General features: G+C 36.0%; 1 protein-coding gene across 3 annotated transcripts in view; it reads left to right on the top strand.

The window, feature by feature from the left end:
- The window catches only part of Chchd3 (coiled-coil-helix-coiled-coil-helix domain containing 3), a 269,090-nt gene that overhangs the window by 14,660 nt on the left and 227,111 nt on the right, over nucleotides 1-27,319 (top strand). The window lies entirely within an intron of this gene.

The raw sequence follows: 27,319 nt of genomic DNA on the forward strand, positions 1-27,319 counted from the left end.
GGTAGTTCATACTGGCCTTGAACTCAACTGTGTAGCTCAGGCTGGCTGTGAACTCACAGTGATTCTCTTGCTTCAGCTTCCCAGGTGCTAAGATTACAGGTGTGCTCACTATACCCTAATGAAAGGCTAAAGAACTCATTTTTGCTGGTTGCTTTTGTCAACAAATATTAAAACAGTAATGATCTTTGATTTGAAGGAACTATTAGTTTGGTCAAAGCATTTAAGTAGTGAATGATTATCAGTTTAGTACCCTTCACCTGCTCTGTTAATATTTTTGAGTAAGTGAATGCATATGTAAATGAGATAGAATATATAAAAAGTCTGGAAAGTACTTTGAGATCAGGAGTTTGAGCTGGCAGGCTTCCAATCAGGGGGACAGGACTTGATCCAAATTTTGAAGATAAGAGGATAAAAAGGGTGTTGATATGGAAGGTATTCCTGAGAGAGTTACACAGACCAGATTAATTCGGATAAAGGATTCCTAAGATCTAATGAGTGGGTAGATTGGGGAAGTACAGGTCTTAATTTTATTCTGTAGGACTCAGGCAGCTACAATTCTATCTAATTTTGGGGATGCAAGTTAAGAAAATTGCATTTTTTGCTTCTTCAAGAATATTTAGATACTAATAACATTTTTGTAGTTAAAAATGCAGTGCTGAATTTTTTATTGATATTTTTATAATCAACAAAGAACTGTCAATGTAAGAATGTATATTTTCTACCATACAACTAAATAAAGCTGTTCTTACTATCAATAAGAAGAAAAGCTGTCTTATATAGCATTTTTGCCATTAATTGGTCCTGTAGCCAAAGAAAACTGTTAAGGCAGTGTGGTGGGATCTGGCACAACAGAGGATTTCTGAGCAGGGAAAGTGACTCAGGGGCTTCTTGGAAGGATGATGTAAAGATTGAATGGGAAACTAGAGATACGGAAGGTAAGCTGTTAGTCTGAGTGGAAGCAGCCAAGAGAAACGCTTGGGGGGCTTAGTGACCCAGGCTGCAGGGGTGGTTAGTGGCACTCCTTGGCTCACTCAGTCCAGTCCTGTCTAGGACACTTTCCTCTGTGGCCCTTGGTTCATTGTTCTTTGTTTTTTTTTTAGAAAGCAAAAATGTAAACTCACTTTAACAGTGAGATGAATACCTAGGAAACTTTCTTTTTTATGCAGCAACCAGTCATTGATTATATAGTTTCTATTTTTGGAAGTCATGAAGAAAAAAAAACTGCAGCAGTAAAGGGAAAGAATTGTAGAGGAAAAGCTTAGTAGCTTCCAAAATGTTGGTGAGTCAACCTTTCCAAGTTTCTTGCAACTAGATACTTGTGTCCATTCCTTTCCTAGTTAGCAGATTAACTACTGGCCCCTGTCCTGTGACTGCCTTTGCTTAATTTACTCTGTTTAAGTGCTTCCACATAGTGCTTTATGAAATCAAGTGGATTAGAAATCCCCTGCCTGTGCTTGGGTTAGCAGCAAGTCGGGGAGAAACGCATGTAGAAATGAGAACTGTAGTAATGCCCCAAAGCCACAGTACTCAGGAGCTGGAAGTTAACTCAAGTCTTACTCCTCACTGCCTTCAATGATTGTGGATAAAAGAGAAACTGTTTTAAAGAAACTACCCATTTTTTTTTTTTTTGATAGATTTTGAACACTAATGTGTGTGGTAGGTAGTGGATTGCATTTTCTTATAGAACAAATGTTGGTCTTGGCCTAACAACCAAGATGTTGGGTATAATCAAAGATAAAACAACTATATAGTAGAAATTTTGAGAGTATATGTTAAGATTTGTAAGATAATGGCATTGATTATTTAAGCCACCCTAGAGCATAGGACACAGAATACATAAAAATATGGTCTTTGACTTAAATTTTATGTATCACTTATAAGACAAACAATGAAGTACTTTCTTGGAAATTGATAGACTTTGAGGGCATCATCTGGAGGTTTAGGTCTCTTAAAATAAATTGCTCAAGGGAGTTTGAAATGTACATTTTTCTGTTGTGGGCAGAGGTATTAAAAATCAATGGACTTTGCAGCTGTCAGCCAAATACTTGGTTATTGTTGCTGCTGCTGATTTTTTTTTTTTTTCTGGTAAAAAACATTTTAAAAAGTAACACCTGACACAGCATTTTATTTCTCCTATGTACTCCTTTTTTCCTGGTTTATTTGGAGTCACTTCTCTAGATTCCTGTAAGTGCTCTGTGTTAGGCCAAATCTATGCTACTAGGGAACCATAAGTGCTTTTAAGTCTCCTTTTAAACCTGTTCTTTCCCCCACTGTTTTTTGACACTTTGTTGACAGCTGCTAGGCTACTTGAGGTTCCTTGAAGGGCTTTGGGGGACCATATGGACATGACAGTAGGAATCCTCAAACTTTTTCATTAATGCTTGATGCTGTATGCCCTGGTTCTCCTGAATGAGTAGCTAATTGCAAAAAGGGTTCTAATTAGTATCAAATGATCGGTGCTTGAGATTACTTTTTAAGTTTCAGAGTAGTAATGATAACTGTTTTACTATGACGATAGAAAGCAGTTGGAATATCTCATAGATGATAATGCTAGAGAAGCACACAGCTGCTCCGTCAGCCCTTGTGCTGTCACTTTCCTTTGCAGATGTGTGAGTAGTGCTGCTCTGCTCTTCAGTTCTTACATTCTTGCTTTAAGTTTTTTCTTGTACTTTCCCATCTTTGCCATAGTTGGAAAGTCTCAGAGGGTTGGAAAGGCAGCTCTTCCTTTAAGTGCCTTTTCTCTAACTCTCCAGGGTGGAGTGCACAAATTATCGTCTTTTTGAAGATTCTCCTTTTCTTGTGTGACTAATTTTACTTGTTACAGTATATAACTCATTGTACTGTAATTATACATTTACTTTTCTGTTTTTCATGCTTGGTTATGAGCTTTTAAAAGCAGGGAATATTTACTAGTCATCTTTGTACCTTTGTACCTATGTTAAAATGTTGTTTGTTCAGTAAATGTGAAATGAATAAGCTAAAGCAAATCAGAAAAATGAAGACTTCTGTGTATAAGGGCATGTGTCAGAGACAAGGAGGAAAAAAACCAATCTTCCCTTTGGATTGTTTCCATTGGGCGTGGCTGTGAGAGACTTGACCAGGCGGGATGGGGCCCAAGTTTATCAGTTTCTGGTCTAACTATAGCAGATCCAAGGAAGCCCTGTTGTAAGGGCACTTTTTTGAATGCTGTCTGTGGAAAAGTACAAGTTTCTGGGGCTACTGAGTGGGCAGTAGAGCCCTGATTTGAAAACACTGCTATGGAGATGTGTGTCTAACTCCTGTTTATGATTTAATTTAGAAAGGAAGCCATCTTTGGCATAGACTTGCCAAGTTTTGGGGAGGACTTGAACACGTGGATATTTTCCTTTCTTGGTCCTTACACTCTCAAGTTCTGGCACATTCCGCCCTTTCCTTGTTCACTAGGTCAGATGGAATCTGACTTTAGTTTCTTGGGATTATGGGTTAGGTGCCTGGACCTAGGACTGAGGACTTGGTAAGGTTAGTACTATAAGAGAAAATCCCCACCCCCCTTCAGTTTCTTAGTTGTCCAGGCAGTAGTTCCTGTTTCGGTTCTGGTTGCTTTTGGTCTCTTAGAAGTGGGTGGTCACTGTAATGCATAGCTGGTCACCGCGATGCATATTGAATAAACCAATCCCCAGTTGCCAAGCCATTCTGCCTCTTTACTTCCTGTTTGTTTATCCCATATAAGCCCTAGACCACCAGAAATCAGGGCCTGATATTCTGGGAATGATCCTCATCAGAGCCCATCAATGTGAATAAATCTGCCTCCAAATTCTTGGTGTTGTTTCGTTCTTTCTCTTTGCTATTGTTTACCTCAACTATTAGGATCCCCCCGCCTTGCTTCCTGTTGTCAAAACTCTGGGACCCTTGAGAGTAGCACTCTCTAATAACATGCCTTTTCCTGTGTGCCTGTTTTGATGTTGGATGTCAGCTTCTGATTCAGTGAGCACAATATCTTTCTTCCTTAAAGAGCAGTCTTTGGCCTCACTGGCTTCAGTTGCTGGAGCCAGCTGTTTCAACCGTGAGGCTTCAGGTGTCTGAAGCCCAGGAACTGTTTGGTTGGGCTTCCGGTAGACGTGGGAAAGAAGGCTTACTGGTTGTGTTTCCTGAGGTCATTGTGGGGAGGACAGAGAGACTGGCATCTCTGTGTTCAAATGCACCTATATATCCAAATCCTAACTGATAAGGAAAAAGAAAAAGCTCTACAAATTTGGTTTTTACTGTTGCTTCCCATTTTCACCTCATCACCTTGTGACATACTGTATCAGATTGGCTTTGCACTCCATTTTATTTGGTAGTACACTAAATTCATCAGATGTAATTAGTCTTGCTGTTGACATAATGGTCATCTCATGACTTTCAAAGATAAGATAAAATATTGATTGCTGTATGCTATTTTTCAGGCTAGAGCTGAAGAATGATGTGAAAATCAATTGCTATAATCAGGGCAGTTTTGATTTAAATCAAAAGTATTACAGAAAAACTTAAAGTAAATGACTCCCCCAAAACATATTTATTGTTTTTCCAGGTAATAGATTCTGAATCTTGTTCTTTTAATTATTTAAATAAATTTTTTAGCAAAATATAATTATTTTAACAAAATTCTCCCAACATCCCTCAATTTATTTTCCCTGAAACTTGTCTTTAACTTTGTATGTGTGTCCTTGCACTTGCAGTGATAAGGTCACCTACCACTGTTCTCTCTTTCCATCTGTATTTTGCTTTTTGAGTACTAGAAAAAATGAAGCAGGCTAAGAAGCTTTTGTTAATTTTGTGGGACAACACAGACCCACTAAGTATAATGTGTTTCTTCAATTTTTCTAAAACTTGTTGACTTCTCTGGGAATCCCATGGGATTGAACTGTTTTTGAGACATGGTTTTAAAGCTTGCCTAAAAATGTTGCTTTAATATTCTATCTCAGAAACTTTCTACGGGGAGTATTATAAGATTATGGAATGTTATAATCCTCTTTTCATATTATTCTTTGACCTTTGACCTATTTTATTAGTTTTTGAATTAAAAAATCTTTAAGGAAAACATGGACTATATAATTAAAAAATTTTAAAAGTCTAATAAACTTAAGAATGATAAATTATTTTCATAAATTCTTGTTTTCCATCCTGTTGAACGTTATATGTTGGCTGACATAGCTTTTGTTTTATAACCTATGTTCATCTTTTTGTAAAAATGACAAAGGAAAACATTTAAAAATAGTCATTTTTTTAATTGTTCATTTTCATTGCTCATGGTTTATAGGGCTTTGAACTGATGCCTTTTAAGAATATGCTATATTTTGATTGAAAACTACCCTCTTTTTTTTTTTATTCAAATAAAAATATTTTGACCTGAAGTGTCATAGAGACCACCCTAGTAACTCAGGCCTACAGTTCATTTTTTCTTCTTTTTGTTAAATGAAAGAAGAAGAAGGAGAAGAAGAAGAGGAGGAGGAGGAGGAGGAGAAGAAGAAGAAAAGACAATAGTACATAATTTCAAAACAGAAAAATAGGGAATTAAAAGTGGTTAATATGTTGCATATCGTCTTCAAATTAGTTGTTCAGATTACAGATATATTCATGAGTAAATAATCAAACAGTGAAAGCACAAATCATTCTTTTTGTTGGGCTAACAGAGATTAGTAGTATAATTATCTATCCTGTATTGTACATTTTGGATTCCACTAACTTGATATTCCCCAGTGGCCATGCTTTGTACCGTCTAAGCAGACCAGGTGCAGAGGCCAACTGGAGTCATCACCTCAGCTTCCTTGCCTCTGATGTAATTGTGTGCTTTTCAAAAACAAGGGTATGAACCCCATTCAGAAATGAACCCCATTCCTTCAGTCAGGAGATGACAAGGTGATGGTAAATGACCTCTGAATTGAAGAGTGTGTGGTGGGTGTGTGTCTAGTGTTCAAAGAGCTTTTGCTGCTCAATAATTGTGTGATCTTGGGCAAGTTTTCTCATTTTCCTCCAGTATAAAATGGAGAGACTTAATGCCAATTTCACATGGTTGTCATAGAGACTAAATGAGATCACGTGCAGGTGTTGAAATATAGCAGGAGATCAATAGATGTTCCATTCTTTGTTTCTTCCTTAACACAACAGCCAGGCCCTCAACTTTATTCCCATCTTTCACCAGCTCCAGGTTGACCCTTGCCAAACCGTGTTACTGTTTTCTGTCTGCGTTCGATTTGGCCTTCTGCGTTGTGTGCTAGCAAACATTTGGTTAGTCTTGGCTATGTGCCAGACACTGTAGTGGCTATTGGGTTTCAAAGATGAATAGAGCAGGGTGAGGCAGCATGAGCTGTGATGGAGATACACACAGAGCATAGCTGATGGTTAAGGACTAACTCTGCCTGGGAAGAGGTAGTGATGTTAGAATTGAATACTGAAGGATGAACTGGTGCTTACAGTTAGACATGTTGGGTTTGATGATAGAGGATAATGGGAAAGATCAAAGGCAACATTTTGTTGTCTTAATAAAAAGACATAGTACATTAGAGACATAGAAAGGATAGTACCATTTTTCTGCCACCTTTAGAATAAGAGAGGTAGGTAGTGCTTGTTATAGGTAGTTGATTTTATATTTCTCATTAACAGATGCTTCATTTTAAAGTATTTTATATTAAAGCATTTATGCAGCTATACAGATTAATAAAGCATGTGCTTTCAGGTAGGTTGTTTAATGTGGTTTTCATTTTTCTTCCACGTTGTAGGGACTGCTAATTTCTGTTTTGATGAAACAGCAGGGTGCACCTATTCTGGTTTACTCATTCATGCAAAATTTAGCCCTCTTGAAAAATGAACAAAAATCACATCCAAAAGATATTCATCACACAGTCTATCCACAAGAAATTCTGAATGAATTCATCATCGAAAAACTTAAATAAAGTAGTTATTTTCTTGACACTCCATCACCAGCGTAATCTTTTGGGACATTTACCATTAGTATATGTACATTTTTCTTTTTCATGTGATTGGCAACTATCTTGAAGAGGGTGCTTCAGATGAATGTTTTAGGATGGCTGATATGGTCTATTTGACCCTGATTTAACACAAATAATGGAAGTGGGTAGTTTTTCAATATGATTCTGTTTGTTACTGGGTTTCTTAAGAGACTGTAATACTAAAGCATTATATTTGGTTTCTCTTGTCTTGTGCTGCAGGTAGCAGAGTAATGCGCAGTCCTTTGGCCTGGGCTGGATTGGTGGGTTTTTCTAAGGATGAATGGAAAGGCTTACTAGACCAGAGACAGGGATAAGCCACCAGGTTTGCTGGAAAATTCTCCCAGTTGTCTCAAATAGGCCCCCTGTTCCTTTTGTGCGTGATAGCTATTACATTGCTCAGAGATACCTATAGAGTAAATGTCCACTGAGCACTGTGGCTGGGTGGAAAAGCCATGGATATTAATAGACATGAGTAAGTCTGGCCCTTATTGTGTTTGTGTTGTCTGAGAGAGTTGGGGGCTATTTTCTAAAGCCACTGCTCTTTCTTGGGCCAGCCCAAGTATTGGGTGACTCAGGATGCATTTTTCCAAAGAATGAAATAATGTTGAAATACTGTCATTGAAATAATTCTTCAGGCTTATAGTGGGGTTCCTGGGTTAACAAAACCCTTATGACATTTTGCTATTTATTTATTTGTCTTTTTCCTTTTTATCGGTACTGGGGATTGAACTCACGATTGCCTGCTTTCTAGGCAGGTGCTTATGCCGCTGAGCTAAACCCCCAACCCCGACATTTTGCTATTTAATGATGAATATCTAAGTGAACCAGATCTGGTTGGTGGCGTCCCCAGCATACAGTCAAGACTGGCTCCTTTTTGTACAGGTTTCCTGTGTGCCTTGTGAGATGGCTTGAAATACCATTTATAGGTTCCAACATTGGAATTCAATATTGTCTCTATAATGCTGGTTGAAACAAACATTTCTATGCATCTTTACACACAATTGTGTGTTTCTGTGTGTCTGTGTTTACTTGGCACTTATGAAAATAATATGTCAGACCCAAATAAATTAGAATGGACATTTTAACAGTTTAGTAGTCACTAATATTTCCTTGCTATATAGGCTTAATATTAAATGTAAACTTTTTCCCTTTAGTTATTTTGCTGTGGCTGGAATATGTGGACAATGAAGCAAAAGAGTTATGAAACTTAAATTTCATAATAATTTATGTAATTTTGGTGGGTTTTGTTCATTCACTTTTCTAATTGTGAAAGTGATGATTTTTGTTTTTGTCTATTTCAAGAGTATTAACTGTTGAATTGTGCACCTAAAATCATAAAGGGAGGAAAAGAGAGGATTTAGTTTGTGTACATGGAACTACTTTCATACCATGTCAGGCCGTTTTTCACAAAAAGGCCAGAGTGCCTATACTGACCAGTGCAGAAGCAAGAGGGTGTTGTAAGGGGCCTTTGCCTTTGCGGCCTGGTCATCCTGAATCACTGTGGGTTTCCTATAAAGTTGAGTGGTACTTACCTCAAGTTAACCCAGCCTAGAACACTGTGTGCTGATTGAAAGTACTTCTATACTACCTTATGACCAACAAGCCATTTTAAGTTTGGATAAATATCTTTGTTTCTCTGGGCCTTAGTGTTCTTATCTGTCAGTTGGTGAAATTGGTTGTTAGCCCAGAGTCCTTTGATTTGGAGATTTTTAGATAAAAACCATTTTGATTCATCTTTGTGTCTTAACCTTGGTTGGTGGGGGGAAAAACTCTTGGCATGAATGATTTGGTTTTTTGAGCTATGTATGTTTATTATATGTCACAGGATATATATATATAACTTAATGAGATATATCTGAGCATTTATTAAATGAGATTGTCTCTCTGAAATTTGTCCCCAGTCTGAAATACATCTTTATCTTTAAATATTTGTTCACAGTTTTATGCATTTTTAGAGGTCCATTGCTTTAAAATAATTTATTTGGATATGATGCTTAGAATAACTGGCACAGGGCTGGTGATATAGCTCAGTGGCACAGTGCCTACCTGGCAAGTGCAAGGCCCTGAGTTAGATTTTCTGTACTCCCTCCCCCCGCCAAAAACAGAATAACTTGGCCAGTAGATGAATGCAGTTGACAGCTTCCAGGTTTAGGGGAGAAAAAACAAACAACAAAAACAGCAATAAAACAACAACAACAACAACAACAACAACAACAAAACCACTCTAGAGAATTAGGGAAAAAAATACTAATTAAAAAGGTACTGTCGAGCCCAGTGTGATGGTATACATCTATAAATTTTAACACTCTAGAAGCTGAAGCAGGAGGATTGCCTGGAGTTTAAGGCCAGCCAGAACTGCGTAGGGAGATCCTGTCTTAAGCAAACAAACAAACAAACAAACAAAAAATGGTGTCAGCATTGGCAGGCCTAATTTAGCATTCCAGATGTGTTTTTTTGGTGGGGGGGAGTATGTGTGTTGTGCTGTCCCCATGCTATCTGCCCCCCGCTTAGGAGCCAGGAGCATGTTGTAGGGAGATGGAGAACCTAGTCTTGTGAAGTTTAGCCTTGAGGAGTAGCTGCTTGAGTGAATGATGCAGGGCTCTGCTGATTTGCAAGACCTTGTCCATGTCTGGAGAAGTTAAAGTGGGCAGGTGTAATACTGTTTGGCTTTTTGGCTTTGCTTGGGTCTCTAAGAGTGTTGGTCAGCATTCTTTGTGCTTGAAAAACTATTCTGTTGTGTCTGAGATGCTAGTAATTATGACATATGCCATTATTTTATGTTTTGGTGAGAAATGACAGTTAAGGTATGATAAACTGTTTTCTTATCTGTTAGAATGTACATTTTTATATTTATTGGAAGAACACAGAAAAGAAAATTTAATGAAATAGAGTGCTAACTATGAAATTTACAACAGAGTCCAAGTCTTCTGAGTTACTCATGTAACTTGTGAGTTGTTCTTATCAGTGATTTTTGCACATTTTAACACTCTGCTATTAGAGTGCTGGCTTCTTAAAAACAAAATTTTTTTCCCCAAGCAGATGGCATTCATTCTACATATTTTGATGCTATTATTTTTTGTTATTATGTGGACAGTGTTATGAACTTTGTTATGATTGCTGCCTAACCCACAGTGGTAGAAAGATGTCACTGATACACAGTTTTAAATTGTGAATACATGTGTGTCTTAGAATCAGAGGAACACAGCAGCAGCTTGTTAGCTATAAAAGGGAGTTTGACCATGTTCCGAGGGTAGTAGTAGACGGCTGGGAGATGGAGTCTTTTTCTTTATACTTTATGGTTAACAACACAAAGATAGTGTTTCATGCTCAGACACTTACTATCTAATTGTTTTAGTGTACAGTTATTTGTACTCTTTCATGGAGAATCTTACTGAAAAGTTTAGCCTGAACAGAATAGTTCTGTTCTATTTGTTCATCCTGTTGAGCCATCTTTGAAAACTCAAATGTACCAGTACTTTGCTTTTTAAACATTCATACTTATGTGTAAATCCTAAGAGATCCCAAGAAGAGTGATGCTTTGTTGCCTTCAAGGTGTTGGTGGTTGAATGAGAATAAACACAACTAACAAGACTAGTCTTGTGGGTCTTAGTATGATAAAATAATAAAGCATTTCCTATGCTTCATATATTTGAATAAGTAAATAAGACTTTCTAAATTTAGTTAAAAATAAAACTGTGCATGTAAAAAGTGAAAAACAAGTAGGATAACTTTGAGTGGATATATTAAGCATAAGTTTGCCTTCAATAACTTAAAAAGAGGCAGAGGATATTTTCCTTAGTATGCTTTAGGCTTTGGGTTCAGTTCCCAGCACTAGCAATAAGAAATATGATAATTAAGTGTAATTCTGGATTGGTTCTGAATCAAAATTTTTTCATATTAGGCAGTTGAAAATATAACTGGTTATATTTGCTGTTAATTTCCTAATTTTGATCATGAAGTTGTAGTTTTATAGTACTTAGTCATTATGTTTTAGAAATCATGCTGGAATATTTAAGGTAAAAGACGTGTCTGCAACTTTTTTTCATGTGAGTCAAGTGAAAATATTTGTGTGCATTTATAGAGAGAATGATCAAAACTACTTGATAAAAAAGTTAATTTGGAAATCTTGGTAAAGGTTACATGTCGATTTTTACAATATTTCTGTAAGTTTAACGTGATTTCAAAATACAGAACTATAAAATTGTAAAAATATAACTAAGTTAGCAAGTAACCAAATGTTAAACCATTTGGTTAATCTTTTAGAGACTAGGTGCCCAAACTCAACCCAAGACCCACTTGCTTATCACGAAGTGCCAACACTGCAATTAGACCTGAATATAGAGGTTTTAGTTTAGAAAAAATGATGTCTATTAACATCTTTTGTCTTACGAGAAAAAACAGTAATATACATGTCATAGGTTCACCACCACTGCTTTTAACTAGTGTTTATTTTATATAACTTTAGGGTACATGTGTACATATTTTTAAAAATGGCCACCCTCTTGGCAAGAATTGCAGAACGTCCTCACTCTGGTTCTTGCTTTCAGAGACCCTGAAGGACTCATTTAGTTTGTGGATTTATGTATGTTTTGGGGCTAACTTGGGAAAGAATTTGTGCTTCTGCTTCTTTGTTGCCTCAGACCTGGCCAAGATTCGCAGCTATGTGTATGGGGGTACGGTGCAGGATGAAATAAGAGACAGAGGCAATTTAGTAATGTATGAAAGGGAGGCTGGGAGGTGAGTGCTCAGGATGGGCAAAGACAGGGCCCTCTTTGGGCTGGCTCACTTTTAGTGGTCAGTGATGGAGAAGGGTAGTGTGTGATTCCAGGAACAGTGTGGTAATTGCTGTGGGCCAGTAAGAAGAACAAAGCATTCTTGGGAAGAAGGACAGACGTTAACAGGAAACCTTAGTCTTTCTGTTGCATTATTCTAAAAACATTTGGCACCCTCAACAGATCTTACCTATCCTTGAATATTGGAGTTCTGTGAATCTTCCTGCTGCTGGGCAAGCAAAGTTTCTGTATACCTTTCAGCCCACAGGTCAAAACATGCACTCTCTCGGACCCCTGAGCCCCCTGAGCCCCCTTTAGTACAGATTTTGGTCCCTGGCACTTTGTTTCTGCTGTTTTCTAAATACTTTATTATTATTGTCTGTAAAAGGTTTTAAATGATTTTGGGGAGTATTTTCCTGCACTTACCCTTTGATAGTGAGTGCCTACCTATCTGTGATTATTTTGATGACTGAATTCAGAAAGGAAGTCTGTTACTATTTCCTAAAGAAGCCATTGATTCCTGCTGGCCTTCTTCTTCATTGCCTTTCCCTTATTAGTCTCACCTCCTTTCTTTTTTCCATTAGGCCTGATTCATTAGTAGTATACTGCTTCTTCCAGGAAGCCTACGCTGATTATCCCTATGAAACTCTTGATTACTTTTTAATTTATTCCTTAGCATGCTCAGTTGGTTCTCAGTGATGGATTAAAACTATTACTGTTTTGTGGTTAAAGTTATGTGTATATGTTATTTTCCCAGCCTAACATCAGAATACTGGCAGATATAAATAATGCTACTTACTCCTACTACCCCCAGATTTATCCCCAAGCTCATGGCTGTTGTCTCTGGAAGTGATTGTTCACGGAATGATTCTGAGTATTGGAGCCCAAACTAAAGCTACTGTGTTTGACTTTTATCCTCTGTGGTAAAGATAAAACAGTGAAGCTGCTTTGTGCTTAAGGATAAACCGCTCTTGCATCTTCATTGTAACCGTAATGTCCTCTTTTGGTTGACTCAGCTCAGATGAGTTAACATTTCTTAAGTGATAAAAATCTAAAAGATTTTGCAAAATAATGAGCTGTGGCTCTTTGACTCAAATCTTGATTGTCTTTTTATTTTATTATGATTTTGGATTTTTTTTAATGATCACTTGAGGGCAAGATTTTTTTTTTTCCCTACAGAGTTCAGATTATACTTAGTTTTTTTTTTTAATTTTAAAGGAAAAAAAAAACCACAGAAAAATAAGAAAGCAATCCAACAAACAAGAAAAAAACAGTAATGAAAGCCAAATGACAACAACAACAAAAAAAAAACAATTGTGATATAGGATTTCAAAACAAGATGATAGAAATTTATTTTTTTTTTTTTTTTTTTTTTTTTTTTTTTTTTTTTTTTTTTTTTTTCCTTTTTATCGGTACCGGGGATCGAACTCACAACTGCCTGCTTTCAAGGCAGGCGCTTATGCCGCTGAGCTAAATCCCCAGCCCCCGATGATAGAAATTTAACAATAGTTGTTGTATTACATATTGTTATCTTCAAAATAGTTACTTAGGTTATCAAATACAGGCATGCAAAATTGATCAAACAGTATGATTTCCTTTTGAGCATTTTCTTTCTCATTTACTATATCTGTTGTAACTTTTGGATCTTACTTTCAGTTTCTTACAGTAGTGAGACAGTATGGTATTTACACACATGAATCTGATTTGTTTCACTTATGAGTATGGTTTCTAGTTGTACCCATTTATCCATTTTTACCTCTAGTTTATCCTTCTTTATAGCTGAATAGTACTCCATTGTATAAAAATACATCTTTTTTATCCATTCCTCAGTTGATGGGCATTTGGGTTGTTTCCAAGATCTGACTATTACAAGTTGTGCAGCTATAAACATGGATGTACATATATCTGTGTGGTATGATGGTTTCAGTTTTTCTGGGAAAATACCCAGAAGGAGACTAGCTGGGTCAAATGGATCTCCAATCTTAGTTTTTTGAGGAATCTCCACACTGATTTCCACAGTGGTTGTACCAGTCTATACTCCCACCAACGGAGAAGGGTTCTTTTTTCCCCACAGTCCCTCCAGCGTATTCATTATTCTTTCTGGAGTGAGATGATCTTTCAGTGTTGTTTTAATTTACATCTCTTGAATGACCAGTGATGTTGAACATTTTTTTTCATATATTTATTTGTCATTTGTATTTCTTCATCTGAGAATTGTGTATTTATCTCTAGTGCTCATTTCTGAATTGAGTCTTTGAATTGGAGAGGTTTGATTTTTTTTTTCCCATTCTTTATATATTTTAGATGAAAGTCCTTTGTCTGAGGGACAGTTGGCAAAAATATTGTCCCAATCCATTGGTTTTCTTTTTACTCTGTTGATGATTTCTTTGGATGTGCGAAAACTTTTTAATGAGTTGAGATCCCAGTCTTTAATTCTTTGAAGTTACTTCCTGTACAGTTTGGGTTTTGTGCATGAACTCTGTCTACCTCTATGTCCTCAAGATTTCTACCTTCTTTGTTTTCGAGTAGACTTACTGTTTCTATCATATTATTTAGATCTTTATCCATTTTGACTTTAGTTTAGTGCCTGATGATAAGCATGGGTCTAGTATAAGTCTTTGGCATGTGGAAGCCAGTTTTTCCAGTACCACTTGTTAAAGACCCTGTCTTTTTCCCAAAGAACATGTTTGGCCCCTCTGTCAAAGAAAAGGTGGCTGAGTGTGTTTGTAGTTGTGTCTCTAACTTACGTTCTGTCCCATTGATCCTGAGGTCTGTTTTATTGCCAGTACCATGCTGATTTTATTATAGCAGCTTTGTAGTATAATTTCAGGTCAGGGATTGTGATGCCTCCAACCTACCCTTTTTTGGCCAGGATTGCCTGTGCTATTGTAGATCTCTTCTGGTAGGGTTGAGATTGTAAAACTAGAAACTGTTTTACCTTTGCTTTGACTCTAAAACTTTTTTTGATTAGAATCTTTTGAAAAAAAAAAAAAGTCGCACTGGTTACATGTTTGCTGTTAACTGTATCATCTTTACCACAATCTGGCTTCATGTAACATTTGATTCATCCTCTTTTCCTTCACTATCACATCCTCACTGCTCTTACAAATATTTACTGATGAAGAAACTGAGGCTGTGATAGGGTAAGTGACAATGATTGGGTCAAAATGTCTTTGTCTTTGTTCCAAACTTGTGCTTGTTACTAGATGAGAGGTTCTTAGCCTTTTTTTTGATACCATGGACTTACTTTTGCATTCTGGTGAAGTTTAAATTTATTCTCTGAATGATAAAATATAGTCTATAAACTATACAATGTTAGCAAAGAAATTAGTTATATAGTATGTTTGAAAAATACAGTGAGCATTTAAGTTGAAAAAAATTATTGCAGTAAAAAACACATTAGGAACACTCTTAGGCCATGATTTTTCCATTTTCTAAAGCAGTTCTGGAAGTCCTCTAGCATGAGTATTGTTAGGTATATTGTTACTGCCCTGATGTTCTGAGTCATTTGAAAACATTTCACTTTATGACATTTGGAATTTGGGGTAGAGCCAGAAGTTACACAGTGCCAGATCTGGGTAAGTTGGAGGGACACATGCGCTTTAATGAGTCTGTCATTCTGTTGGATGCCACTTGGGAGCAGCATTCACTGCATTTTTTACAGTACCTCATAAAGACACTCATGAAATAGGACTTCCAGAACGGCTTGAGAAAGTGACGGGAATGATGGGATAAGTGTCTTTGTAGGAAGGGGGTATATTTTGAGATTGATGAATGGCAGTGTATTCTTTACTGTAATTTTTAAAAATTTAAATATTTTCTGCTTATTTCATATGACATTTTTGAAATACTAAAAAAGCCCCTAAACTTGGAATGTGTGTTTATTAACACATTAAATAAAAAATTCTGGTATTGGTTGTATTAGTTGCTGTTACTTCAAAAGTAGAGACAAAAGTGACTATTTGGAGATGTCTGAAACTATTATGTAGTGCGTTTGAAAAAGCGAAATCCTAGGCACTGTGGTTAATTCTGCTTGCTTTTGGGTCATCATTCATAGCTGAAGGAAATGCTCACTTTCATTTAGAAGTTAGTGAAAATAAAATGCTTTTTTTTCTATCCAAGTTTATAGATTCCTTGATTATCAGTTTACCGTTGTGTCTTAGTTACTTCCCTTGTGACTGAGACACAGTACTCAGCACCTGCAGCTAAAGGAGGAGAGTTTATTTTGGCTCACGTTTCAGTCATAGTTGACTGGCACCAAGGGAAGACAGCATGACAAGGGGTGTGGCAGAGAAGAGTTGCTTAAGTCATGACAGGACAAGAAGAGAGACAAGAGATGAGTTGAGGGGGAAGATAAATCTTTTCAGACCATTTCCCAGTAACCTCCCTCTTCTGACCCCGTCATCCAGTCACCTTCTAAACACTTGAGTTTGGGGGTTGCCATTTTAGATGGAAACCATAACAGACATTATATCAAACCATGCTATGTCTTATGGGTGGATACAGTTTTGTGATCTGCACACCTGGCACGTGGTAGACACTTAAGAGTTGACTAGATGAATAATAAAACTGAGAGACACATGCTAACAGTGTCAGGCTTCATTAGACAAAAGTTGAATTAAAGCATACATATATTGTGAGAGTCTTGAGGGTGAAACTTAAACTTTCTTTTAAATTGTGGGACCTGTAATTTGTGTTTCTAAGCATTCAGCTTTTCAGTCATTTCTCTATTTTCCTGTCTCCTAGAGGTAAAATGATTAGGCTGGGGTTCTGTTTTTCTGTTGTTGTTGTTAAAAAGTTTGCCTTCTGTACTTCAGTTCCTTTTAGGCATTTGCTTTCATAACTGATTGTCAGGGAGCATTTCAGCTCTACAACCATTTTGAATGGTGGAAAGGGCAGGGACAGAATCTGAAGTGGAAGTCTACAAACACCTTAACAGCCTGGTTTTCCTGTGCAGCATGTGGGCCTGAAAATATTTGTTTTATTGCTTTTCCTGTGTGAGTCTTGAACTTTAGCAGCTATCAGGTTTGATAGTTTAAGTGTATTATGGATGCTACTGTACTTACTGAAAACCTGATTGTACTTGTTTTTTCATTAGTTAAATAGCAGATAAGCATGTAAAGACCTTTTATTCATATCCCTTAGCTCGAGATAGGTAAGCTGTTTCTTCTAAATTGTTGAGTCTATCTGACTTGGTTATAGCTCAAGAAAAACTATACTAAGTAGCTTGGATGGTAAAGCTTGGATACTATACTAAGTAGCTTGGATAGGAAAAGCTTTAGTGAAAGGGAAACAAGTCTCCACTGAGCATATTTACCTCTCAACAGGACAGCTGGGCTTCCCCAGCCCTGCAGCATACAAGATGCATGCAACCTTGCTTTGTCTGTGTGTTTCATAGAGCGCCACAGAAGGCTTAGGGATCCTTGGGAAACTATAACTTCCTCTGCTTACAGCCTCTCAACCTTCCCAGAGAAGAGGTTGCACCCCACACCTTGTGAGTGCTTCACTGCAATCAATTTTTGTCTCTTTGAAGTTTGCCTGCAAATCCATTTGCTAGAATGTTTATGCTACATTTTCTACCTCTGCTCGTCCCAACCCCTAATTTGTAATATTTCTAATCATTATCAACACTTAGCAGTGTTTTTGTACAGTATGCAAATAGCTTACAAAAACATTGGCCTGAATTTTTGTAATAATCTTGTTTATGGTAATGCTGGAGAATACTAACTGTTGCTTACCTAAAAATAGACTATTGCAGATGTGGCTTGTAAATTGGATTGTACTTGCTCTGGTTGGGTATGTCTTCCAGGGATTCACGTGTTGGCAGCTTGTTCCCCAATGTGGAAACATTAAGAGATGGAATCTTTTGGAAGCAATTAGGTCATTGAGGGTTCAGGGAAGGGCTTGATGTAATTCTCAGGGGACCCATATAATTCTCTCTGAAGACAGTTGTTAAAAAGAGCAATCCTGGGCCCTCTTTGAGCTCTGTTTGCTTTCTTGTTTTGCCATGTGGTCTGTCCTTTCCTTATGCATTCTTAGCACTGTGATGCCCTTTGCCATGAGGTCTTCATTTGAGCTAAGTAAACTTTTGTTTTATAATGTATCCAGCCTCAAATATTTTGTTATAGTGACAAAATATAGTACATTTGTTTTTTTCCTTCCTTTTGGTACTTTTACAATGAGTTTTAACAAATAGAATAATTATCCTCTTCATAACTTTTATTTTGCTGTATCCTATTAGGAAACTTGGGAAACCTACTAAAAATATGAGAATTTATCTTCTAGGAACTATTTGAAAGAATTCTGGCCCCTTTAGGTTGATATTTGTATTATTCTCAACTGAGAGCTTAAGTGGAATGATTTTTAGAGAGTATATGCTGTTCAAAATTCAGATGGAAGGACGACATTTGAATTTTTGTTAACAGTTTATAAATTTTTTCTTTGAGTATCTAAGGAGTCTTGTGACTGTTGGTGGAGATTAGGCAAATGGACTTTAGCCCCTCAATGTCTTTATCACGCAGTTGGCTTATCACACAATGGTGCTACCTGCTACAGTAATTAGACATTTATTATATAGCTTAAATTTTTATTTGTAGTCATGTTGCATTTAATTTATGCCCATAATGGGTTACTAGTTAAAATCTGGAAACATACAGAACATTGATGCTGAAAGGCAGGTTAATGAGCATCATAAAGGTGATGATAGCTTTGAAAATTATCTTCAGGATGCTTCTCATTCAGTTGAAAAGATGTATTGCTTTCCTAAAAATTCTCCTATAGTACATTGGGCGTGTCTAATTTTTTAATGCTTAATGGTTTTGGAAGACATGATGATTATTATATTCAATTTTCCTTTTCATATATTGTGAATAAGAACCATCTCTCCTAAATATACTTTGCATCTGCAAATATGACCTTGAGTCTGTTCTTTTTTCATTTAGAAATAAAACACAAAAGTTATATAACACATACATTAAACCAGTTAATTTCCCTAAGTGCAGTATATAAGAGTTCTGGGCTTTAGACTGAGTGTGGTGGGTTGAAAATTGGTGGGCAGTTTGTAATACCCAGCTGAACTGAATCAGCGCAGTGCTGGTTGTGGATGGCCCACCTGAGGATTGTTATTGGTTCCCTGTGCCTGTTGATTCTCCTGAAGGAGCTTTTTGTACTTGTTTGCTGATAGGGACTTGGCTGTTGTCATACTCAGAGGAGCTCTGGACCTTGTCATTGAGAATGGCTGCGGTTCACTTTGGGGGAGCTCTGGTCCTTACTTTGTGCATTGCTTCCTGGTTCTGGAAGGGGAGATGCTGTGCTGTTCAGTCTTCTGGAGAAGCTTGTCATGCTGACTTCTTGATACGAATTCAGCTATTCTCATTGTCGGAGGAGCTTGGAACCTCTTTGTCACTGCGAACAGCTCTGATACTTTCCTGGGGAGCTCTGGTTCTTATTTCCAGTGTTACTTCCTGGCTCCAGTGCAGATCCGTCAACCTACTGGCACAGATCCCTCAACCTTCTGGCACAGATCCTTTATCCTGCTGGCACAGACTTTGTAGCTTCTACTGCTGACCTTTGGGTCTTCCCAGTGCAGATCCATGAAACAGGCTTGCATGAGACATTGTGGGTTGTAGGCCTCCAGTTTGACCTGTCGGGGGCATTGTCATGGGCTGTAGGTTTTCAGGTGGACTCATGCAGGACAGTGCCATCCGATCTAGGCCCTCAGCTGGATTCTTTGGGTCTTTAATGTGTAAACAGATTCCCTGCACTTTTTTTGTGTGTTTGGCTCTTTGGGTGACTGTTATACAATAATGCTATAACTTTGTGTCCTATATTAAATTGTTTTCATTGCAAACCCTGACTTCACTGTAAAAATGGTTTTAGTCTGTCTTTGCTACTGTAACAGGTAAATCATTTTCATCTACCTTTAAAAATATATTTGGCCTTCTGTATTGAAAATATTTGGAAAAAAATTTGTGTCTGTCCTTAACATGTACAGACTTGTCTTTCTAGTTATTTTTCTCTAAATATAGTATGATGCTATTTACAAAGTATTAACATTATATTAGGTATTATAAATAACCTAAAGGTTATTTGAAGTATATGGATGGATTTTATGTACATTGTATTTAAGTGCTATGCTGTTTTACATAAGGAACTTTGGCATCCTTGGGGTCCTGGAACCAATTCCCTGGGGATACCAAGACACAATTGTAGTACTAGACTCCAAACACAGTCATTTTAGAATATGTTTTAATAAAGATTGGAACAAGTCCAGTTTTATCTTCACTTATTTTAAATGCTATAAAAAAGGTTATTACAGTAAACCTTGTCATGATTTTGATAACATTAGTAATTTAAAATATCTATGTAGTATATATATATAAATTATAATTGTTTTAAAAATTACCAGAGAGTGTCTTAAGATTGTATTATTGTAAAAAAATTTGCACCTCTAGAAACGTTGAGAAATGCGATTGTTGGAATGTGTAGTGGGGAAAAGAACCCGGGGTAAGAAGATGAAACGTTTCAGTTTTGTATCAGAGAATGATCATATGGAGATGTGCACAGATTGGCACAGACCACAGCCAGCTTTGAGTGATTTCAGCAGTGTATTGGTCTTATTTGGTTTCCTGTGTTATTGCAGAGTTGGTTGTAATGCTGAGTATCACCTAACAGGAGTGCCAGGCTCCCCACCTCATTCTGGGGAAAAGATGATTTGAGCAGAAGTAGTTGCCATGGTATACAACACTCTTAGAGGATGTTCTCTTGGCATCCTCTCTTGAATCCTGTCCTATGCAGCAAGGGATTTTAAAGCAAAAGTATTTGTAGGTACTGCTGCTCGAGGAACCTAAGATAGTGCTTTGGTTTGGATACCGTTTGAATGCGTCCCTTGAGATTTATTCATTTGTTGTGATCTTGGTTCCTAGAGTGGTGGTGCAGAGACCTTTAACAGTAGTTGGGGTCTCATGGGAGGACCTTAGGTCACTAGAGGAGCTGTCATGGACAGGAGTGAAGGTGTCCATCACGGGTGCTTGAATTGCTTCTTCTTAAATAGTGTGTTTTTTTACTTGCATTGTTTCTGCTACATTGTGATGGTATCTACTGCTTAGTCCTTTACCAGAGGCAACAACCAATGGTACTACCCTGTCTCAGAGTTTCAGCTTCTAAAACTATTAACTAACCTAACCTTTTTTCTTTAAAGTTAGTTTGCCTTAGGTATTTTACCATAATGAAAAATAGACTAATACAGATAGTTTGAGAATTGTAGTGAAATGCAGAAATATTATGGCAGTGTGATTAACAGAAGCATTTTTAAGATTGTAAAAGTGCAAGTTTTGCTTATTAGAAAAATTGGGCATATTTCAACCATGCTTACTGTTAAGTGAATATGTTTAAGTGGATTATAGTTTTCCTTTTACATCTCTTATAAATTTGGACATGCTATATTGGAAAAAAAGAGCCCTTGGCTATAATTTGCATTTTTTAAGAATAGAACAAATCTGTCATTGCATGCTTAAAATAATTATTTTCTTACAGAACTTTTTGCTTATGCTAAAAACATTACCATAGCTCCTCTAATGTTCTCATGTTTTACCTAACTTATACCCTACCAGACTGATTTAGACCTAAGCTAATGTTTGTTTTTTAGCTGGTAGTTGAAGTGCCCTTAGGAACTGGGAGCATATCACTGAAAGCATTAAATTAGTGAAGTTTTTTATTTTGGGTTTTAGGAATTCCCAAAGGTTAGCAGCAGATTTTAGATTAGAGGGAGTGAATTCTTGGGCTGGATATAGCAAGGAAAAGATTGCTGCAAATCACATTTAAGTTTTATATGTATGATTCTGCTTATTGAGTTTGCAATAAAAGAAAACTTGTTAATAAAATTTAAGAGGATTTGTGTTGGATCCTTGCCAATGCGATATAGAATACTCCATGAGAAAAGAGAAAGAAAAAGTTAAGAGCATTGGTCTAATTAAGTTCTCAACAAATTTTCTGATAACTGGCACATTTTCTTATATGTAGCTTGTCAGAAGGCTGGTGAACAAAGTGAATTATTATACTCATGAGATTATATCAGATTATTACTAAAAAGGAAGCACATGACTGAATGGAACCTTGATGAATCAGCAGAGTAGAAAAGATAGTTTAGTCATAATGTTGTGTAATCTCTATGTTCCTTGATTTGAAGTTTGAGCATCACTTGTATGGAGTTTTGAGTAAAATAGGTTTATGAAATCTAAAAAGTAATCTGATAAGGTATTATCAGAAAGTGAATATAATTCTCACAATAAACCTATTATTATATGGTTACTTTTACCAACCCCATTTTACAGGTTAGGAAACAGGGTCATAAGAATGCTGATATTACTTGACCAAAAAGTACATATAACACATGGCTGAGCAGAGTTTAGATGAGGGGGATCTGAGTTTAGAGACAGTATTCTTGGCTGATTTGCTCTGATGACACAGGTAGAGCATGACATCTTCAAAATTATTTTAATTGAAAGGGCTGTTAGAAGTGATTTAATGCATGTCTTTTATTTTAGAAATAATGAAATGACTTGACTACAGAAGTTTAGTAAGTTGCTTTATGGTTTATTACCCCAGCACCTCTGTGATTTTTTTTGTGTACTCTTACTGTGCATATGTGGAGAGAGATATTAAAAAAGAGTCATTCCTGAATCAAGGATAGGCATCTGCTCTCAGTCTCTTTCAGGTTTTTGAGCAATACCCAGCACAGCTGATACTTTAGCTGCTTCTCATCCTAACTGCATGTTTTTGAGGCTTTTTTTTTTTTGCATAAATGTCTACCGTATTTTAATAGGGTAGATGGCATATAATACAGATTTTACTCTTATAATGGAGACCATAGTTTTACAAATTTAGATGTTTTTCTTTCATATAGCATTTTGAGTAACTTGGTGATTCTTTGGTAAAGCCAGTCTCCTGGTTTTTTGCTCTGTATGCTTCCTTTATCCAGGTGATCCAAAGTAGTTTTCACCTGCAGCCAAGCTTGTACCCATGGGGACTGACTTGCAAGTTGCATGTACAACTTCTACTCACATCATATTAGCCACAACAGTTAGTTAACAGGCAGTCCCTAATTACAAGTGAAAAATGACTGTTATTTTGGCCAGCCATACACTCAACCAGAAACTGGGTTTTTGTTATTACAGGGGAAGATATTGAAGATGGAGACTAGCAGGCTGCTGCATGGGGCCTGTGCTGTGTTACTTGATATTTGTAATTTCCAGATTAGAGTGGGAAGGAAATAGTCAAGACTTTAGGTGTTGAAAATATTGGCAACACTGGAGATACAAGTTCTTTTCAAAATAGAGCAGTTATATTGGAATATTTTGGTTACAGATACTTTATTTTTTTCACATATCTGAATTCCTGTTTGGGTTTTAGTTACTCCTGATTTATCAGCATGGATAAAAAATTGATAAGAGTTGATACTTTCAGTTTATACCTCAAACAGCATAAACAGTATCTGAGGATCCCTCTGCTACTGAAAGGAATGAATAATTTAGGTTGATTTTCCTTAAAATCCAAATAAGTAAGATGAAGATTAAATTCAAGATAAAGCTGTGATGTCTCCTATTGTATCCTGTCATATTTACCATGTCATGAAAGATTTGTGAAAAGTAATGATTTTTCCTATTTGTTATGGAGACATACAAAAATGTGTTTAAAAATCTTTCGTCTTGATTGCAGTGGTTGCCTTGACTAAGCAACTAAAAAAATGAAGTTTGGTATGTTAAATAATAGCTTTTGCCAGACACACTTCAGGCCATAAAACCCCAGTGAGAAGTTGTCAGATTCCATTTTAAGGAAGCAAAGCTAAATTTTGATATGTATTTCCTACCAAGCATAAATCTAATCTGCAAGCAAAGAACATTAAATGCTTTATTTTGCTAGTGGCAGCAAAGAATGTAATGATGAATATAATATAGCTTAAATTTACAGTTGAAGTTTTATATATACACATATAATTTATGCCTTGCGGAATAAAAAGAATAGGTCTCTTTCACAGGCAAAGTGGATAATTTATGGAATTTTTTTTTTTTTTAGAACATCCCAAAATGTAGTGACTTTTTGATGGCAATGACTGCTATGTGTTAAGATGGATCTCCATAGAGGTTGGCCACTGGTATGTTGGGGGATATTTGTTGCATGATATAGAAAATACTATCTGGTTATCTTTCATTTCTTTTATCTGGCTTAGTTTAACCTCAGCTGATTGCTTAAGTCTGTGGCCAAGAATTTTTCATCAGGTGTCCTTGGTAACATATCATTCATCATATGAAGATGATTGGTGTTATTGATTGAAAAATATAAATGGAAGACAGAAAATTTTTAAGTGCTACTTGAAAAACTGGAGGAAAAAGAAATAGTTTTAGTTTTCCAAGAATCACCTTGTTTTCTGTCTATATTCAGTATGGACACTGAATATCCTTTATCAGGCATTTTAATCGTTGTTTTCAGCCTTGTGTAGGGGAATTCTTCAGTAAGTAGCCCTGGTATGGTGTGCTTCTTGACGGCAAACATAAGAAACTGTGAGCTATAAATTCCCAGTTCCAAGAATTATTGTAATAAAGTTTAAGATTGTATTTATTACTTCAAAGTAATTCCCTTTTAGGAGTACATAGTATTATAGTGAGATGTGGGCAGCATGGCAGAGAGGTTAAAAAATGATTTTGCTTTCTTTGATCCTGTGGTGCTCAATTTTAGGGAGTTTAATCTCAGCCAACACTCTTTTGGGAGTAAGTATGGTTTGAACTTCTGTTAGCTAAATGCATAGTTTACATATTTGATTTCATGTTTGAATTGGTGACAGTGTTTTAATCCTTTTTCATTTTAAAGTTTTTAAAGAGATGAAGTATTGCAACATTGCCTGATTGTCTTGAACCTGGGTTCAAGTAGTCCTGTTGTCTTACTCTTCTGAGTACCTGAGCGTACACATATGTGTCACTATGCTGATAAAAGTGTTTTTAAAAACTAGAATTTTGGGCTGGAGGTTTAGCTCAGTGGCACAAGGGCCTGCCTGACAAGCACGAGGTCATGAGTTTGATCTCCGTTACAAAAAACAAAACAAAACAAAACAAAACAAAAAAGCACCCCCCCCAAAAAACCCTAGAATTTTAACATTGTTTACAAATAATTTAAATGATATAAAGGACAGTTGTGTTTTTGATAAAAAAAAATACGGTCAAGTATACTGAAGATGATTGTTTTCTCAACAATGGAAAGATAATTCTTAATATTTTACAATGGAAAGATAATTCTTAATATTTTGATATGTATTATTTCAGGCCATTTATATGTGTATACTTCTTGTTTTCTTTCTTTCTTGTTTTTTTTTTTTTTTCAGTGCTGGACAGACACAAAAATAAAATGAAAACCAAATAGTATGTTCAGCCTTGTGTCTTGTCCTTTTAACTTGTGAGACTTTTTCCTAGGACCAATATTCCTTAAAGCATATTTCTTAATATTAGTGTAGTATTTTATTATGTTTTGTACTGTTTTACTAGTTGACCATTTTCTCATTTTGAGATATTTAATGTGTTTGAAGGTTTTTAAATTGATATATATGTGAGATAAATACAGCTCTACTTCATTGTGTGCATCTTTGTCTTTGCCAACAGCCTTCATGTTTTTAGGTGGAAGATTTAATAGGCATAAACTGGTCATGAAAATGAATTTTTAGAAGATGCTTGATCAACATCAATTTTACTTTACCCTTTTGTCTTATCATTCATCATAATCTATGACTTTTAACAGTGTTCAAAGGCAGTGAAAGAGGTTGAAATTAATTCTTGTTACTGTCATATTAAATTCATTTATAGTAAATACATGCACCTTGTTGATCAGAAACTGAAATTTTTTTGTAATTGAACTTAAGACATCAAGCCACGTCGTATGTCCAATGAAAGATACACCACAAATTCATTTTGTTATTTAATTTTTTCTGTAGGTTTAAACAGATGTAACTCCTATCATGTTGACATACTGAAGAATGTATGGCTTACACAGTTTCTTGCAAAATATAGCACCAGTTCACTGAAATGTTTATACAGTATCACACGGGCTTTTAAAGATAAAAAGCGATTGGATTTTCAGTTGCATTATGTTGTGGTGTAATGGTGCCCAGTTTTGACCTTCACATACCTCCTCAGTTCACTACATTTCATCTACAAGAGAAACCTTTCGGGTAATTTATATATAAGAAATTAAGTCACAGAGGGTAGAGTCGGGAGAACATAGGTCTCTGTAAACCTGATTCTTTTGTTAAAATTATTTTGCCGCATTTCTCACTGAGCTCTGTTTGTTCACTTCAATTGAATCAAATATGACACATACTTTATTTCACAATCCTGTGATTTCTACGGAACTGCCCACTACACATACACACAATATTTGTGACTATAAAATGAAAGTCTTCCATGTATGACACATTACATCATTCTCGTTACTTCATAGCTCATGTTACAGATGTATATAAATTTAAATCTGAAATTGCCCATTCAGTTGAATCCCAGCCCTTTAAATTTTTTACTTTGTTTTTTATTTTGAGAAGCTAAGTTGTTAAATTGCCTACGTTGGGCTTAAACATAGGATTCTTTCTTGCCTCAGCTTCCCATAATGCTGAAATTAGAGGCATGTGCCACCATGCCCAGCTAAATCTGACCATTTTATACAATTCTTTAAAAGATTTTATGTATTATATATATAATGCCTTATTGGATTAATATTCACACTGTTAAATTTTCTATTAAAAACTATACAGCTGAGATAAAATATTTTAAAACTACTAAGAAGTGTTAAAACTTATAGTTAAATCTTATTTGGGATAATTTAATTTATAGTTTGTTATAGAATTAGAGAAGACTTTTTAACTGGTGGGAAGTAGGGCATGGAATGAAGAAAGTTGGGAGGGTTTTTGAGAAAATTCTTTTGCTGAGTAAGATTACTTAGCAGATTATTTTATGAAATCATCATGTATGTTGGAAATTATTTATGAGGAATCAGTTGATATAGTAATTATTAATTTCATTAAAGTACTGTAGTTTTCCTAGGGACTTCTTCCTGATAACTGTTTTCAAAAGACTGAACCTAGTTGCTGAAAGTGCTTGAAAAGAGCTCCAGTAAATTTGTTTAAAAATATCATATATGCTTAGATTATACTCATTCTTGCTACCTTCCATTTATTCTTGATAATTGTATATTACATGCTATTGTGAAGCCTAATTTACTTTTGGTGTTTATAGAGAAATTATTCCTTACTAACCCCTTTACTTCCTTAATTTCAAAAAGGAATCTGTGAATTATTATAAATTGATTTAGAGAAAGTGACTTTTAAGTCCTTTTCTCATTTTCCTTGAATATAAAAATGATATGGCCTTATTGATCTGGTTTTTTCAGTGTTAATTTTAATATTGTCACCTATGAAACATGAGGCTTTAGTTGGTCAAGAGCTATGAGACATAATTTTAATGGAAAGTGTGTCAACTTAAAATAAATCTGTGTTTGGGAAATTGTACTTTCAAAGACTAACCTGAAGTGTGTATTAAGGTTCAG

This window comes from Cavia porcellus, unplaced genomic scaffold, assembly GCF_034190915.1.
Source record: "Cavia porcellus strain 051 isolate PalLab524CR breed Dunkin Hartley unplaced genomic scaffold, mCavPor4.1 scaffold_2, whole genome shotgun sequence".
Lineage (NCBI taxonomy): Eukaryota > Metazoa > Chordata > Mammalia > Rodentia > Caviidae > Cavia > Cavia porcellus.